The following is an 8,292-nucleotide window of genomic DNA, read 5'->3' as shown; positions in this document are numbered from 1 at the left end:
CGTCACTCCTCGTCACTATTTCGAGGTAATCTACCCAAACGGACATATCAATTTGCTCTTTTTCTTACAAGTTTCTAGACCGCATAAAAAACACATAAATGACACTCCCAAAGATGTAGGGCTTACTCTTGTGTAAACTACAGTTGGTACTAAAAATGGTAATAATAAAAAACAATAAAAATGAAAATTGAAGTGTGCATGTTCACAGACTGTATGCGTCCATCTAGGGCGCTCTGCACCCATCATACATAACCTAATGATACCAACACACCTATCAAATATTCACGGATAAGCTGATAGCAGTACTTCAGTATTTCATTTCGTCGGCAAAGTATGAATTACCATCACATATAAACATCCTAACCTATACACGCGTCGTCATGAAAATGTTGCAAGTACACAAGTAGATAATTTCTCGATTTGGTATTCAAATTAATGGCTTTTAAAACTCAGTGTCCCATTAACAAAGTGAAGACTAACCCATTGAAGTTGCTATAGTCAAGTTTAACAGTCTAACCTGTGCAGGTAGCTTTTTCTATAACCCAGGGAACCCCCCCCCCCCCCCCCAGGGTAGCTCCTTACTTACCCACGCGGGGCAGCATCTCCAGTCTTAGCACCTTTCTGTACGTAGAGTGCCCTGCGATTATTAGGTCTATTACCTTACCGTGGGTATAACAATGCGATGTTGAAGGACGTATGCGCATTATCAGACAGGATTCGAACACGGATTCTTCCCAACAGGAGCCCTGAGCATTATCCACTAAACTACATAGTTCTTTTACGCCTCGGGAAAAAAAAAAAAAACAACCCAACAACAACTGAACAAAATCTAAACAAAACATACCCCAAAGAACAAAAACAAAAACCTCGGACAAGCGTTCTGCTACCCTTAAGGGAATCTTTTGTAATGGAAGCATGCGTAATATTTGAATAGGCCTACGTGATGAATAACATGGCTTTATTCACTTGTGAGCCGTGCAGTGTAATAACAAAGGTGTCAGGACCCTGTTTGCACAGACCATTACCTACTATCATCGCGTTTAACAAAATACACAATCTCTGGAAAAAAAAAAATCACTTGTCGGTGTGCGTTCATTTTAAGTCTAGTGTAAGATTGAATCAAACGATTTCAAATAGTCAATGGAAGAGCCCTGTCACGTTTATTTCATAAAATGCCACTTGCTCACATCGTGTGCTGATTGCATTTTGTGCACATCAAAGTATCAGTCATACAAGAGAATTGTTTACTTCATGTGCCCAAGGGTGTTCATAATCACGAACGTAGCTTTCCTTCTAAACATTCTACCGACCTAATTCTACGCTGACATCGTGTTTCTATCAATCTTAAGTCGGGCTTCTAAAATATCACTTTCTATCACGTTCTTTGTCAGCGCCTCATCCCTACAACAGTGTAAATATAAAGCTATTCTTATACCGTAGGAAGCATTTTTTCTCTCTTTATTTAGACACACAAAAAAAGTAACGGCGTTTTCTCAAGCTGTATGTAGTTTGAGCGTCAGTCCCACGCATGTCAAACTACGTGAGTTAATGTGCTGCATGCAGCCAGTATAGTCGGCTCGCGAGCAAGAACGTCGTGGCGTTGCCGATTTAATGACGTCAAACGGTGATCTCCTGGTATTTCAGATCGCAGATCCCGTTTTGGCCCTTCAGTTCCCCTTTCAACCAGTACGTCGTTTGTTTGCCTTTGCCCTGTATAGATAGAAAGACGTGTCGGGGGAGCAACGGCATAATCGTTATGAGCCCGAATACATGCTTCGCCAGCAATTTGCACAGGCTTCAGTGGTGCCATTTAATCTATGCCAGTGCATGCGTTAACAATAATGGCGAAATTCACATGGGGAAAGAAAAATACAGAATCATAACAATCGAAAAATTCCCGTGTGCCTAGAAGGTAATTGAGTCTGCCTTTTGTGTCTAATTGTTCACCAGTCAATTCCACTCAATAGCTGTGATGCGAAACTACGTGCACAAAGGAGTACTTATATCTCGCGGGAACAAAACAACTCCAGAATAGAAATAATGATGAAAGCTGCAGTAAGAATATATTCTTCATCCTGGCATAGAATTATGTCCATAATAATACTGGAGAAACACGAAACAACAACAGGCATAGACAGGAAGCTGTTGCTCTTATCTCTATGCCCTGTTGAGTAATTCCTGTTATATAATTTGTTAGTTCTCTATAACTCTGTTCTTAAAGTGCAAGTTTTTATTTGCAATCAAGATAAACTTTAGGAGCTTTACATTTTAATGCAATGTTCGAAGACTGATTTCGCAAATTAATTTCATCTCTGGGAAAATTGACGCTTATATAGGTATACATTATAATCATGTACATTCAAGGCAAAAAATTTGTCATGTATTTCAATCAATACGCTAAAGTGACATATCATAATTATAAAAAGGAATGGTATACAAATATTTACCTTCATTTCTACTTCTCCTCTTAGCTCCAGGACAAATGTTCCAAATAGGTCAAGAATCTTCTTCGTGTGCTCGCTTATGTGGATTTTCATAGCTGTTAAATACACAGACAAATATGAAAAAGAAATAAGTTGACCATACGAAAATGACACCTTTTTGTATGCCGTGTAGGCGCACCTTAAAGAAATTAATAGATGTTCATTCAGGGATAGTCAATAGGCCATTACACTGTATAATAGGTGAAGGATAGGCTTCGTGTTTATAACCAAACAACTGGAACGAGACTAGACATTTCCGTCAAGTAATTTCGCAGACGGAGGGGGTCGGGTTCTGTGGAATAAACACGCAGTCTTGTAGAAGACACGTGGATTCTACAAAATATATAGGCTAAACTAATTTTTGATATTGCATTTCAACGAGTTATCCTACTTTTAACAAAGCTCTGCTGAACAATTTTATGAATAATTTGCAGCTCTCTCAGATATCCTTATGACATTTTAATTTTCAGTAGAACCTTATGACGATATTTTGGCAATGGCATTTTTGGCAAATTTTGAGAAGGAACGGTCTGACGTTTCCCCGCAGATCATTGTAAAATTACAATCGTTCTCTCTCTTTCCCTCTCTCTCTCTTTCACACACACACACATACACACACACACCCACACTTATACATTCACATGCACAAACACATTCACACGCGGAAATCAAAACAACAAAAAGAAAAGTATGCAACAAATGCCTTTTCCATTGTGGGGGGGGGGGGGGTCTTGCACGCATACAAGACGTAATGCATGGAAATGCATGAAAATTCAAAACCATCTTAGCGGCTCGTCTCACATCAGCTAGTCTGTTGACACGGGCGTTTATCGGTCTACATACCTGATATTATCTGACAATCTTTGCATACATTATTCTAGCGACCTTGAGGGCTGACGTGAAAATGGATGGAAACAAAGTAATATCCTTCAAATAGCTACGTCCTAGTCTGTTTCAAGTTGTATCCTTTTCCTTCTCGGGTTTCATTGATGTTGTTTCTTTTTAAGCAGAAGTTTATGTTCCCCATCAGCCCACATTAAGACGATGATGTCGAGGAGAGATGTTAAACACTTCCATGATTAAGCGAACGCACAAGAGAACTCATGGGCGTACATCATCCGTTCGTAGTTTGCTGTTATTCCTCTTACAGAAATCAAACGGAAGCCACACGCACACACACAAAAAAAAAAACAACAACTATTCCCATTCTAAAAAAAGAAGAAGAAATAGATAAGTGGATTGTGCCGCCAAATTACAGGTCCCAAAGGATACACCCCAGAACTGCGTGATATCTATGAGTGATGACTTTGTGACACGAAACAACGATACATGACATTCGCATTAAAATGTCTGCGCTGCTTGCACGTTCTGTCACGCAAAGTGCTTGACTATACTAGGGATTGAGTTAGACAGTAGGCCAAGTAAGGAAACATGAATTATTTGAACAACATATTCCGGCACCAAGGGTTAATTTCCTACGTGAGCGACATGTTGCAACCACATTCTAGAGCCTGTGTCTAAAGAGAATTTTTCCGCTGACTAATACTGAACATCATATCTGATAGATTACCATTATCAACTCCTGTAATGCAGTGCCTAATTTCCCGTGGGTCTCGACGCTTGTGACGTGGGATAGGTTAACGAATGCGATAGCACAGTTTAAAAGGTTCCTTGCACACACAGAGAAAAAGTGGGAGCTTTATAAATAGATCTCGGTAGCTCTCTTCCTCCCAGACTGTGCTTTTAGCCCACCTCTGAAAAGAGCCCTTCTTATTGATTTTTTCCCTCTCTTTTCATCCGCCCAGGCGATTTCCCCGTCTTTCTACAGATGTAGCCAAATGGACCATTTTAACCTAATAACAGCACCATCGCTGTCGAAACGGGAGTGGGGGATGTGTCTTGGGAACTCCGCGGCTTGGACGCCAAATTTTGCACTCTACGCACAGACAATACCCGAGACCCCCCCCCCCCCCCTTCCATAACCCAGCACTGGTAAGTTTTGAAGGGGCCCACGTCCATCAGAAAAGCATGAGTTATTATAGATATCACTATTTTGATCACGTGCCTCGGCTATCAGTCAAAATATTGGGCTGGGATTTCGGTTTACACCCAGCAGATCTGTGATTGAGTTACCATCATTTAGATCGGATCTTTGTGCAAATACGAACAACTGCGACGGTTGCGGTTTGACTGACATGCCAATTCCACAGTTAACATCCAGAAAAAAAAATGCCATGAACATAATCTCGTCAGACTGGCAGGCATAATTTTGTCAAATTTGATTTACGCTTCATTGTCTGCGTTGTCTCGCAGACATGGTGACGTACACGAGTCTTGTATTTTAATTTGGCGTTCAGTCGGCAACGAAATGAAATGATATCAAGTTGAGCTGAATATGACTTGAACTGAATATATAACAAAACAAAGGCCAATCTTCCGCCCAACTTTTCTTGCAATCACTTATGACGTAGGTATGTCACATTAGGATGCAAAGATACACATGTACTTTAAACATCTCTCTCTCCCCCCTCTCCCCACACACACCCACGAATACACGCACAAACACACACACATGCACACACATATTATGTTTACATACAAACATATATACAAACACACAGATAAACGTACTATATTCAGAGATGACATTTCACAGGATAAAATGATAATCTGAAAAAAAAATAGCCTCAGATAAGTCATGACATTTCATATCCGACATATCAATAATAAACAGGACCCCAGGATCGATCATAGTTTCAGAAGGAAAAGGTGGAAGCAGGTGCGACATTAACCATCACATTAGGCGACAGTGGTCTTCAAGGCAGCACACCAGCGGACACTGGGGGTGGTGGACATTGGCACTGACAGTGGATATAGTGACCGGCACTGGCGTAACAATATCGATTGAACGTGATGGCGGGAAATGTCATAAGTGACAGATGTGATATATTTTTCGGGTCTGGTGAATTTTTTGTCTCCCCTAGCTGTTTTGAAATTTATTTTCGAAGAAGAAGATTCTATCATGATGGAAAGGCGAATGTCGTCTGTTACTCAGTGAATCCAGGTGGTGTAAAAGGCGGGAAGAAACATAACAAGAGCATCACGATGAAGAGATTTGTGCCATTTGATCTATTGAGGGGTTACCTTCTCCATTTGACTCCATTCTGGATGCCGTGTTGACAGTGTCGCCGAACAGACAGTATCGGGGCATCTTGAGTCCCACCACACCGGCTACCACTGGCCCTGGAGGGGGTAACAAACATGATGATGATTATGAATATTGTCATTTATAAGAAGGCTATATAGTACATAGAACCAACTACGTCCCCACACACGCACACAAATATTCCCTCATACACATAGGCGACACAATATCAAAGCTCATATCAGAGACAAAATCATCAAGAATTTTAAGGGACGGTCTAGTTTCGGTTGAGATGGAGGATTCAGATTTTAACTTTTTTTGCGAGATAAGTAGAAACCACTTAGCCTATGAAATATTAAAGAGCATCCAGTTCTAAAATGAATTCAAAGTTTATTTGATGAAAATCGGCCTTGAAATGGCTTAGATATACAAAAAAACAAACAAAATAAAACAAAGTGGTCCAAATAAAAGGTGGGTCCCACCTTCTATTAGGCCCTCTTTGTTTTTGGATATCTCGGTCAATTCAAAAGCAATTTTCATCAAATAAGCTTTGAATTCCTCTTAGAATTGTATGCTCTTTCCTATTTCATAGGAGGTTTCTCATTATCTCACAAAACAGTTGGAAACCTTATGCCCCGTCTCAACCAAAACTATACCATCCCTTAAAACTGCTTTTCAAGATTGAAAAAGGTTGATGTCCGTTCCCCCTTCAACCCCTCCCCGCATTCTCCCTGAAACGGATAATAGAGAGAATGTGCTTGTACCATTATCACGAAGAGGGGTTGATGTCACATTCTTTCTACTCACTCAACGTTGCCACACCCTCTTTTTTCCCCCCATTGCCTTACGTCACAAAAGCAATGCTCTCTGTTGTGACGATCACATTGCCAGAGCGAACCATTAAAATCGGACAGGCGGGAGCAATCTTTCAAGACGAAGTAACAGGCGAAGTGAAGTACGCTCTAATAGGCGAGCCACAAGACACGAATCTCATTAAAAATGGAAGGTGACAAAATGGAAATGTGATTAGGGATATCGTGGGGAAGGGTTGACAGACAACATAATGTCAGTCTGCACTTCTCGGGGTATCAACTTCTCACTCTTTCGAACAGATATTTTCCGTCACTTGGAATTTACTGTTGATACCATCATCCCATGAATTGATTCGCCTGGTTATCATCTTGAGCTATTTTCTTCTCTTTTAATTTTCATATTATAGTTTGAAGACTGTCTCTGGCTTGCCAGCATTTTGCCGCGAACAAGATAGCATTAGCATAACATAATTGAAATTTTACCCCAAAAAAATCCCAACACGAAAAGTAATGAACAGAATTATATACTAGTGCAACCTAACACGAGTCAAATTTGTGGAGCCAATATCCGACAGGAGTGCATTGAGTTACCAAGCCAACGCTCTAGCGGTGAGTTACCTATACACAACAGCCACGATAGTCTGCACACGAGCAATCTAAGAAAAAAAAAAGTGAAGACGCGCACTATGTGAAACTTAGCGGGAATGCCTCGGGACAAATCTACGGCAGGAAATTTGCTTTCATCCGAGTGTGCGATGGTGAGAAATCCACACCATACAGAAGTCCCGAGAGGGAGAGCGGAAACAAGGGGGCAAACCACCGCAATGCCGTCACGTGGACAGAAAATGGTGGACAGCTTTATCATTAAAGTCTGTAGTGTTTGTGTTCGAACAAGCACACAGATGAATTAGGAGGTTTTCCACATCATCTCCTTCGAAAATGTCACAAAAAAGCACCCCATCTCAAATCAAAATTCAACCTCAAAGAGAATGTGGAGTCACCTTAATAACAAAGAGGAGGATAATGGTTACTGTGAAGAATCGCGTAACCACGTACAGAAAACAGTAATTGCGATGTTGGAACTATCTCATATCTCTCATTTCAAGAAACAGGCACATCCTTGGTCATTTCGCCTGTAAACAGAGAAGAGAATTGAACATTGCATACTTTGTAATGTGCATACACACATACTCATACACAAACACACATACACACACACACACAGCTATCATGATACAGGCATACATATCTGATTCAATTTGACTCAAATCTGAAAAAGATATATTATATAATGCACTCCACAAGATAACAGAGTACGAATTACGAAATCATCATAGATGCTCCTGCGGAATGGTCAATTACTATTTTCAAAGTTGTCACTCTTACAATCTTTTCATTAAAAGTTAAATTCAACACTCAAAATGTTAACTCTGGCACTCAAAATGTTGAACTACATTTCAGAAATGATAAATTCAACATTTTTAGTGTTATATTTAACAGTTACAAAAAAAAAAGTTGGACGAGTGACAACATTTAAAATATTGATAGACCATTTCATTTTGTTGAGTGTGGGTAGACCTATACCTGTATGTACGCCGATTCGCAGCCGAAGCCTCTCGTCGGGTCTGTGCCTTATTCTGAACGTGGTGATTTCGTTCAGGAGGGCCAGGGACATGCGAGCGATCTCGCGCGCGTGGAAGTCTCCGTTCCGGATGGGCAGGCCCGATACCACCATGTACGCATCCCCGATGGTCTCCACCTAGAGAAGAGAGAATGACCGTCGACTATCAAGTTTCCAGGAAAAGGGGGGATATAGACAGTAGTTGTAGTAGTAGAATTAGTAGTAGAAGTA

The 8,292-nt window shown here is 40.6% G+C and overlaps 1 pseudogene; it reads right to left on the bottom strand.

Annotated features, from left to right (window-relative positions):
• Window positions 1-1,013: 1,013 nt before the first annotated feature.
• LOC139743335 (atrial natriuretic peptide receptor 1-like) overlaps window positions 1,014-8,292 on the bottom strand; it is a 248,041-nt pseudogene continuing 240,762 nt past the window's right edge.

The sequence above is a fragment of the Diadema antillarum genome, unplaced genomic scaffold, assembly GCF_040938485.1.
Source record: "Diadema antillarum isolate AM-2024a unplaced genomic scaffold, OU_Dant_1.0 seq00001069_RagTag, whole genome shotgun sequence".
In the NCBI taxonomy this organism is placed as follows: Eukaryota; Metazoa; Echinodermata; class Echinoidea; order Diadematoida; family Diadematidae; genus Diadema; species Diadema antillarum.
This window is presented reverse-complemented; position numbering and strand designations above follow the sequence as displayed.